This window comes from Triticum dicoccoides, chromosome 3B, assembly GCF_002162155.2.
Source record: "Triticum dicoccoides isolate Atlit2015 ecotype Zavitan chromosome 3B, WEW_v2.0, whole genome shotgun sequence".
Classification (NCBI taxonomy): Eukaryota; Viridiplantae; Streptophyta; class Magnoliopsida; order Poales; family Poaceae; genus Triticum; species Triticum dicoccoides.
Genome location: NC_041385.1, coordinates 117,152,236 through 117,163,431, shown reverse-complemented (window position 1 = coordinate 117,163,431; position 11,196 = coordinate 117,152,236).

The window sequence follows — 11,196 nt, the reverse complement described above, 5'->3', positions numbered from 1 at the left end:
TCCTCATATGCAAGTTTCGAAGTTGGTACAGATCTGAATAAACCTTATGTTCAAGTTGTTAAACAGCAAGTTAAGATGCACCAAGATGATCTACACGATATTCTAGTCAAGTTACATATAAAGTTCATTTAGTTCGGAGCTACAGCCTAGAAGATATGAACAAAAAAGTTAAACATGGCATTGATGCAAAATGCATACAAACATCAAGAAAACACCTCAAAACAAGGATGAAACATGATAATATGAAACTACATGAAAAATCAAGCAAGTTTCATATAGAGCACACTCAAAACGGAGCAACGGTTCAACACACAAACACTATACAAGTTATAGCAACAATCTGTCCAAAACAGCAACTAGGCATATTGCAAGCATCAAAACAACATGCTACAACACCCCAACATGAGAATAAAAGGCATGGACATGATGTACAGCTAAATCATAACAAAACATGAACACTGAGCTATCTCCAGAAATCACTAGAACATGCTCAAACACACATGGCAAGATTGCAAATAATAACAGTTTCAGACTTTGCAGAAATAACATCAGGTTGCAATGTTTAGAGTTATTAAACAACATGTTACAGGAACTTATCATGGCAAAAAAAGACATGTAATGAATCTACTAATTGCATAGAACAAAAGTACGTTACTGACCATGAGCCAAAAAGGATCAGAAGATATGATGGCACCCATGTAAACATGACAAGTTATATGACAGATTCAAACATGGCAGGAACAACGATAAGTAGGCATGTTGGTGAGCTTGTACCACTCACCACAGAGCAATACATGGTATGAGAAGGTGACCAACAGTAAGAATACATGTTTATGATGCTAAGCATGGCAATAGCAAATTCATAAGGTGGATCACTCAAAAAACACATGGCAAAACTGCACTTATTGTTAACAGGCTGACAACAACATTATTTAGCAACTTTGGAGCAAGAATACAACAAGCAACAGCAGGCTATAAATGCAACCAGGGGCACGGATGGATAGAGCATTGCATTTTTAACAAAACATCCTTAGTGAACGTCTCCAGATTATGCATAGAATGACTTGTAGCAGCAGGTTTACATAGCATCACCAAATAACAGATTCAGCCTAGCAAAACAGCAACAGCAAGTACACTACTTCACGAGCTCGATGCACACACTACACAACTGAAAAAAATACATGGATTGCACCTCTATAAAGATGGCATGATGTAGTACAAAACACATGTAGACATCAAGCTCATAGGATGCACACATCAATCATGGCAAAAATGACAAATGAGCAAGTTCTGTTAACAGGTAGCAGACAACATTATATAGCACTCTTGCAATGATGATTCAAGCATCAAGGTGAACTCAAACAAACATGGCCCGATGGAATGACATGTAGAGCATCTCACAATGAATATTTTGATATATTATATGCATGAAACGGAGCTACGGATGCAGTGTTATGATGCGATGAACAGGGGCATAAAATGCAAAAATAACTCGGGACTTAGCAGAATTTAGGGGGGTCAACCTCGCGGAATGGATCTGGATCTGGGGGCTCGGGTCGAGGCAGGCCGGGCTCAACAGAGTTGGGGCTAGGTTGGCCGGAGCTTCGCCGGAGGAGGGCCGGCGAGGGGAGGCGCGGGGCACCGGCGTTGGGGAACGCGACGACCGGGGGCGGCGACCGGAGAAGGCAAGGGGTGGCGGCGCGGGCTCGGGAGATCCTCTCCCTGGAGCTCAGCGCGGAGGGAGCCGGGGCTGGAACAGGCTCCGGCGGCGGCGGCGCTCGCGATGGCGGCGGAGGACAGGCGGCGGGGCGATGGGGAACCTGGCGAGGGAAGGCGCGGGAGGCGGTGCGGGACCCGGCGAGGCTCGGCGGCGGGGACCCGGAGGGGCGCAGCGGTGCAGGGAGGCACCGGCGAGGCGGCGGCCGGCATCCGTGCGGCGGAGCGAGATCTGGGCGGCGCTGGGGCTTAGGCGGCGGTGGATGGGCCAGGCGGCGGCGGCGGCGCGAGGGCCCGCGCGGGCCCGCAATGGGCTCCGCGGGCCGGCGGCGAAGTGGGCCCGGGGGCGCCACGTGGCGGCCTCTGGTTAGCTGCGGGTGGCGGCGTGGATGCGTCTGGTCCGATCCGGACATGTCCGGCGACGGAGAGGGAGCGAGGCTAGGGTTTGGACCCGGGATTTCGGGGGAGAGGGCATATTTATAGATTCTGGGAGCTAGGAGAGTCCAAATGAGGAGCGGTTTTCGGCCACGCGATCGTGATCGAACGACCGAGAGCATGGAGGGGGTTAGGATAGGTTTTGGGCCACTTTGGAGGGGTGTTGGGCTGCAAGAGAAAAAGGGGGTTTCGGGCTACGCGGTTAACCTTTGGAGTATCAAACGGACTCCAAATGGCACGAAACTTGACAGGCGGTCTACCGGTTGTTTACCAAGGCCGCTTGGCAAGAATCGGTCCATTCCGAGAACATTTAACACCCGCTCACAATGAGAGACAAAAGGGGGACGCCGGAGGACATGGGAGTGCCGGATTGCAAAACGGACAACGAGGAAAATGCTCGGATGCATGAGACGAACACGTATGCAATGCAATGCACATGATGACATGATAAAATGCAACATGCAAGAAAATGACATGGAAACAACGTCGAATAACTGGCAGACACCTGGCGCATCGAATCCGGGGCATTACAACACTCCTCCACTAACAAGAGATCTCGTCCCGAGATCTTAGGAACGAGACAGAAGAGAAAAGGGGGATGAGGTGAAACAAGAACTCAAGAGAAGAAGCAAAGAATCGAAAGACCTCGAGAAGAAGAGGGGAACGACGAGAATGACGAGGATCAAAGCTCACGGAATCAGATAGACTCTGAAACCTTTCCAGTTAGAATGAGATAAGAAACAAATAAGACTGAAAGGATTTAGGCAGCACTCCGGCTGAAACATGGTGGAAAAGAACACGAGCTTGAGAGGATGGAAATGATACTTGATGAAGACATGACACAAAATCTCCGGAAAGAATTGAAAGAGTTGAATGAAAAGAACGAAGAGGAAAATGACAACTTGTGCCACGAATGAAATAGAAAGCAACCTTAGAATAAAGGATTGAACGGAGTTGTTGGAAATTCAACAACAAAAGAATAAGCTTGTTGTGGATTTATAGATAACATCTCAAAATTATGAGGTGATCTCCGACCACAAACGGACATGATTGGATAGCTGAGAAGAACGAAGAAATGCAAAACTCCACTTCAAAAGAATATGGAGAATTAATTTTACTTTGAGATGCGAGAAGAAAAGATACTTGAACTCCACCAACAAGAATCTTGACGAACTCTCAAAGAATGAATTAAATCATGAAGAACCACCATGAAGAACTCCATTGACAAAAAGGATGATGATATAGAATTGAAGGATGAAAAGAAAAAGATTAAAGCTTTGTGGTGATTTAGATGGAGGTTCCGACGAAATTGCCGAGGAAATTGAACTCCGGAAAAGAAAAGATGAAAACACTTGGAACTAGAATTTATTCATCAAGAACAAACTCCGAAGAAAAGGGATTACTAGACGATGATGAAATAAGAATAAGAACTACGTTATGCTTATCCTCATCCAATTTAATGGGTGACGAGCGGATTTGGCATGCAACTTATTCCTCTTGAAAAGGATTGAGAAATGACATATCGCAAACTTGAGAAGGTCTCCATGAACCACCAGTAGGATTGAAAAGAACGAGTGAATTAAAATGATAAACAAGGAAAAAGAATCTTGAACAAACCACCATAAGAATTCGAAAATGACTGATGGAAGAGAAAGAATCACCGGGAAGAATTAGAGCAATCACGGAGATACTTGAGGGAATTTAGAGGAATGAGAACAAAGAGATCATGAGCTAATTAAAGAACACTTGAATGAAGCACCGGGATAAATAGAGAATGATAACTAGAATGATGGCCTCCGGTGAAAAGAAACGGGAAAATAACTCCTGACATACTCCGGATGGGTAAGAAAGAATATCTGACAAACTGAAATAATTTGAGAGGATGATATGGAGCTAGAACCACGAATCTCCGGGAGAACGAACAAGATTTAGAGGACAAACTCTTCTTCGATCTTCAAATGTTGAGAAGGACGACGAGAAATACCACCAAAATTACTGAGATACTCCGGGAAAATGAAAAGCGAAGAAGTTGAGCCAACAATGAAAAGAATTTGAAAGATCTTGGAGAAGGACATATGACTTATGATAATTCATTCTTACATGAAACTTGGAAAAGAATTTGAGAGTGGCTCCGGGAAAACTAAAAGAGTCAGGTAAGATCCTGGGAAAAACCTGTGGGTTAGGGCCCACTGTCGAGATAACACCATTGAAAACGGATTGTTGAGGAGATGGACAATGCACCGGGACAATTGAAATATTTGAATGAGGTGACAACCTCGAATTAATTGGAACACAGACGAATCTCCTGAGATGTCTTGCGCACTCCGGAAGGATAAACTAGCGAGAGGCGAACGAGCAGGGAAAACACTTCGACGAAAAGGATATGATCAACCCGAAAAATTTGAATTGAGTCCACCGGAAAAGAGCTGAAGAATGTCAAACAAAACGAGAATTCACCGGTTGAAACAATTGAGGGAAGACTGAAGAGGCTTCGTACGAATGAAATTGATGCTCGAAATAGACTCAGACTCGGGGAAGAAGAGGGTGGGAGGGCGGGAAAACAAAGGCAACTTTGAAGGGGAAACGACGAATATCTTGAAGAGAAAACACCGGTTGAAATCACTGAGGAAAGAAAACAAAGACTTCGCACGAGTAGGATGGATACTCAATTACGGACTCCGACTCTGAGAAGAAAAGGGGGGCGGGTGGGAAAAGAAGATAACTGAGGGCAGAGAAACAACTTCATTGAGAGCGAAAGAGGATTGAACTTGGCACAGATGAAGAGGCTCGAGTCAACTTGACGAGAAATGCACGGGATCAAAAGAGCTGAGAACCAACTATCGGAAAACCAACTGCGTGATCCTAAAGAAAAATTTGAAGGGGAAGAGGAGTAATTCAAAACACCTACGTCAAGATTCCTTACCAGAGCGACGAAGGGGCTGAGGAGTAAAAAGAATTCCTACTCTCCGATATAACTAGACTCCAAAAACAGTTTTCTTCTAGACTCGACAACGGCCAACTACATGATCAATCAAGGGGGCTCCTATGGTCGGTCGAGGCTCTGATACCAACTTGTCATGCCCAATATGCGATACAATCCTAAAGAGACTTGAAGGTCCCACCAAGGATAGAACCGCATATCGAAACGCTTTTGCAAGGTGGATATCATTACATCAACATTACATAATAGATGGGGATACATACAAGAGGCATACAATGCCACACGAATACAACATCATCATACATAAGATCAAATCCGACTACAGATGAAACAAAAACAGAAACTGAAACAAAATCCACCCTGCTAGCCCAGGCTGCCGACCTGGAACCTATCCCCTGATCGAAGAAGAAGCAGAAGAAGAACTCCAAAACAAGTAACATCGCTCTCGCGTCAAGATCATCGCATAACCTGTACCTGCAACTGTTGTGGTAGTAATCTGTGAGCCACGAGGACTCAGCAATCCCATTACCATGGGTATCAAGACTAGCAAAGCTTAAAGGGAAATGAAGGGGGTAAAGTGGTGAGGTTGCAGCAGCGAGTAAGCATATATGGTGGCTAACATATGCAAGTAAGAGCGAGAAGAGAAGCAAAGGAACGGTCGTGAAGCTAGCAATGATCAAGAAGTAATCCTGAACTCCTACTTATGTCAGCATAACCCAAAACCGTGTTCACTTCCCGGACTCCGCTGAAAAGAGACCATCAGGGCTACACACGCGGTTGATGCGTTTTAATTCGAATCTAGTGTCAAGTTATCTACAACCGGACATTAACAAATTCCCATCTGCCCATAACCGCGGGCATGGCTTTCCAAAGTTTATACCCTGCAGGGGTGTCCCAACTTAGCCCATGATAAGCTCTCGTGATCAACGAAGGATATACCTTCTCCCAGGAAGACCCGATCAGACTCGGAATCCCGGTTTACAAGACATTTCAACAATGGTAAAACAAGACCAGCAAGACCACACGGATGTGTCGACAAATCCCGATAGGAGCTACACATATCTCGTTCTCAGGGCACACCGGATAAGCTAAGCGTATAGGTACCGACGTAATCCAAGTTGCCAAGGAATGGTCCCGCACGGTGCTCTAGTTTGGACCAACACTCAGAGGAGCACTGGCCCGGGGGGGTAAAATAAAGATGACCCTCGGGCTTCAGAAACCCAAGGGAAAAAGGGCTAGGTGAGGCAAATGGTAAAACCAAGGTTGGTCCTTGCTGGAGGAGTTTTATTCAAAGAGAACTGTCAAGGGGGGCCCATAAATCACCCAACCGCGTAACGAATGCAAAATCCGGGAACATAACACCGGTATGACGGAAACTAGGGCGGCAAGAGTGAAACAAAACACCAGGCATAAGGCCGAGTCTTCCGCCCTTTACCAAGTATATAGATGCATTAATTAAATAAGAGATATTGTGATATCACAACATAATCCTGTCCACCATGGATTAATCTTCAACTTCACCTGCAACTAACAGCGCTATAAGAGGGGCTGAGCAAAGCAGTAACATAGCCAAGCAACGGTTCGCTAGGAAGGGTGAAAAAGGTTAGAGGCTGACATGGCAATTTGGGAGGCTTGAAGAGCAAATGATAGGTAGCGCAACATAGTGATAGAACGAAGCAACTAGCATAGCAATGATAGTAGTGAGATCCAGGGTAGCGGTCATCTTGCCTGAAATCCCGCAAGGAAGAAGAACGAGTCCATGAAGAAGATGAAGCCACGAAGACAAACCAAGCGTAGACGAACGAATCCTCACGATCGCAACGAAATGGGAACTATCGAGAAGAAGCACACAACATAGTAAACACACCACACATATACAAGACATGATGCACAACCAAGCATGATGCATGACAAGGCTACATGAAGCTACTCATGGCAAGAGATGATGCAAACAAGAGCAACACATCAAGGCAAGTTTAAATGAGGCCGAGAACAACGTATAACAATTCCGGTAAGTCCTCATATGCAAGTTTTGAAGTTGGTCCAGATCTGAATCAACCTTATGTTCAAGTTGTTAAACATCAAGTTAAGATGCACCAAGATGATATACACGAGATTCTAGTCAAGTTACATAAAAAGTTCATTTAGTTCAGAGCTACGGCCTAGAAGATATGAGCAAAACAAGTTAAACATGGCATTGATGCAAAATGCATACAAACATCAAGAAAACACCTCAAACAAGGATTCAACATGATAATATAAAACTACATGCAAAATCAAGCAAGTTTCATATAGAGCACAAACGGAGCAACGGTTCAACACACACACACTATACAAGTTATAGCAACAATCTGTCCAAAACAGTAACTAGGCATATTGCAAGCATCAAAACAACATTCTACAGCACCCCAACATTAGAACAAAATGCATGGACATGATGTACAGGTAAAGCATAACAAAACATGAACACTGAGCTATCTCCAGAAATCACTAGAACATGCTCAAACACACATGGCAAGATTGCAAATAATAACAGTTTCAGACTTTGCAGAAATAACATCAGGTTGCAATGTTTAGGGCTATTAAACAACATGTTACAGGACTTTATCATGGCAAAAAAGGCATGTAATAAATCTACTAATTGCATAGAACAAAAGTCCCTTACTGACCATGAGCCAAATAGGATCAGAAGATATGATGGCACCCATGTAAATATGACAAGTTATATGACAGATTCAAACATGGCAGGAACAACAATAAGTAGGCATGTTGGTGAGCTTGTACCACTCACCATAGAGAAATACATCGTATAAAAAGGTGACCAACAGTAAGAATACATGTTTATGAATCTAAGCATGGCAATAGCAAGTTCATAAGGTGCATGGATCACTCACAAAACACATGGCAAAACTGCACTTAATGTTAACAGGCTGACATCAACATTATTTAGCAACTTTGGAGCAAGAATACAACAAGCAACAGCAGGCTATAAATGCAACCAGGGGCACGGATGGATAGAGCATAACATATTTAACAAAACATCCTTAGTGAACGTCTCCAGATTATGCATAGAATGACTTGTAGCAACAGGTTTACATAGCATCACCAAATAACAAATGCAGCCTAGCAAAATAGCAACAGCAAATACACTAATTCATGAGATCGATGCACTCACTACACAACTTAGAAAAATAGATGGATTGCACCTCTGTAAAGATGGCATGATGTAGTACAAAACACATGTAGACATCAAGCTCATAGGATGCACACATCAATCATGGCAAAAATGACAAATGAGCAAGTTCTGTTAACAGGCAGCAGGCAACATTGTATAGCACTCTTGCAATGATGATTTAGGCATCAAGATGAACTCAAACAAACATAGCACAATGGAATGAAATGTAGAGCATGTCACAATGAACATTTTGATATATTATATGCATGAAACGGAGCTACGGATGCAGTGTTATGATGCGATGAACAGGGGCATACAATGCAAAAATAACTCGGGACTTAGCAGAATTTAGGGGGGGTCAACCTCGTGGAATGGATCTGGATCTGGGGGCTCAGGTCGAGGCGGGCCGGGCTCGCCAGAGTTGGGGCCAGGGTGGCCGGAGCTTCACCGGAGTTGGGGAAGGCTGCGACCGGAGAAGGCAAGGGGCGGCGGCGCGGGCTCGAGAGCTCCTCTCCCTAGAGCTCGGCGCGGAGGGAGCCGGGGCTGGAACGGGCTCCGGCGGCGGCGGCGCTCGCGATGGCGGCAGAGGACAGGCTACGAGGAACCTGGCGAGGGGAGGCGCGGGAGGCGGCGCGGGACCCGGCGAGGCTCGGCGGCGGGGACCCAGAGGGGCGCGGCGGCGCAGGGAGGCGCCGGCGAGGCGACGGCCGGCATCCGTGTGGCGGAGCGAGATCCGGGCGGCGTGGGGGCTTCGGCATGCGGCGGATGGGCCACGCAGCGGCGGCGCGAGGGCCCTCGCGGGTCCGCGATGGGCTCCACGGGCCGGCGGCGAAGTGGGCTGCGGGCGGCGGCACGGACGCGTCCGGTCCGATCCGGATGTGTCCGGCGGCGGAGAGGGAGCGAGGCTAGGGTTTGGACCTGGGATTTCGGGGGAGAGGGCATATTTATAGATTCTGGGAGCTAGGAGAGTCCAAATGATGAGCGGTTTTCGGCCATGCGATCGTGATCGAACGACCGAGAGTATGGAGGGGGTTAGGATGGGTTTTGGGCCACTTTGGAGGGGTGTTGCGCTGCAAGACAAAAAGGGGGTTTCGGGCTACGCGGTTAACCGTTGGAGTATCAAACGGACTCCAAATGGCACGAAACTTGACAGGCGGTCTAGCGGTGGTGTACCAAGGCCGCTTGTCAAGACCCGGTCCATTCTGAGAACGTTTAACACCCGCTCACAGCGAGAGACAAAAGGGGGACACCGGAGGACATAGGAGTGCCGGATTGCAAAATGGACAACGGGGAAAATGCTCGGATGCATGAGACGAACATGTATGCAATGCAATGCACATGATGACATGATAAAATGCAACATGCAAGAAAATGACATGGAAACAACGTCGAATAACTGGCAGACACCTGGCGCATCGAATCCCGGGCATTACAGCCTAGCCCCTCGCCCAGATCCACCTCTCCCCCCTCTGTCGATCTGGAGGAAGGACCGGCGCGCCCGTCGCCGTCCGCCACGCCTCGACGTGGCCACCGCCCTCCCTGCGCCAAGCAGACATGCCCACGAGCTCCATATAGTCCTCCGCTCCTCCTCCGTCGATCCACGGGACCCGAAGCGCTCCACAACACCGACGACATCATCGTCCTCCACCTTCGGACGCGTCGGAGCTCACCGTCGACCCGCGCCGCCCCGAGCACGTAGATCCATCCCCAGGCCTTCTCGGCAACGGCCGTGAGCCCTCGATCCTCCTCCCTCTCTCCCCGGCCTTTCCTCGTAGCCGTAGCTCGCCCCGGACGCACTCGCGCTTCCACAGCTGCGGTCGAGCTCGCCGGCATGGCCCCTGTGGCCGCAGCCGCACCCGATCCCGCTTACGTGCTCCGTACCTCCGGCCGCAGCCAACGCACGCGCTCGCTCACCCCCACTACCCCGGTTCGTCCTGACGCGCTGCGTCCACCCCTGCGCCCGTCGTGTGTGTGTCCCGCTGCTGCTGCTCTCGTAGCCTACTACTGCTGCTGTCATCTGCCCCTCGCCGCCCACTCCAGCCACCACGGCCCCTTCCGCCTCCGGCCGCCGCAAGTCCCAGCCATGGCCCCGCTTCCCCCTGGTCGGCGCCCCGCCACGCCCTGGCGGCCTTCGTCAGCCGCGCCCGTGCGTTCGGGCGTGCGCCCATGCCCCACCCCAGCGCCCGATAGCCCGTGCCTGTTTTGGCCCATGGGCCACTGCCCAATAGGCCCCACCGGCTTCCTTTTCTTAAAAAAGAGCTTTAAAAATGTATTTAAAAATAATAATTAATTAATTAATTAACTTAATTAATTAGGTTTAATTAAACTAATTACTTGCTTAGGCTAATTAACTAACTGGTTAATCAAATGGGCCTATGACAAAGGGCCCCACCCCCCTGTTGACCAGTCAAGAGTTGACTGGTCAACTGGGTACCCCCTGGCCCACCTGTCAGCCACTGCGTACAGTTCTGTGTACCCTGTGCTGGGTGCGCTTAGCATTTTAGCAATAATTTCCGAAATTAATAATGATTTCAGGAATTGTTTAAATCTTTGAAAAATCATAGAAATAATCTGTAACTCGGTTGAAAAAGTTTTCTACATGAAAGTTGCTCAGAACAACGAGACGAATCCGAACACGCGATCCGTTCATTCGCCACACGTCTCTAGCATGTCAAACGCAGAACTTTTCCCCTCCGCTTCATCTATCTGACAAACGTCCAAAACCGGGAAAACCTTCCCGGATGTTTCCCACTTTGCCAGTATCACCTCGCGTTGCGTTAGAACAATTCTAGCCCCGCGTTTTGTCTTGTTATGCATATGTTTGCATGTATTTCCTGTTTCTTCCCCCTCTTCTCTCCGGTAGACCCCGAGACCGCTGCTGATGCCGCTGTGATCGACTACGTCGACGACGACCCTCCTTCTTGTCTGA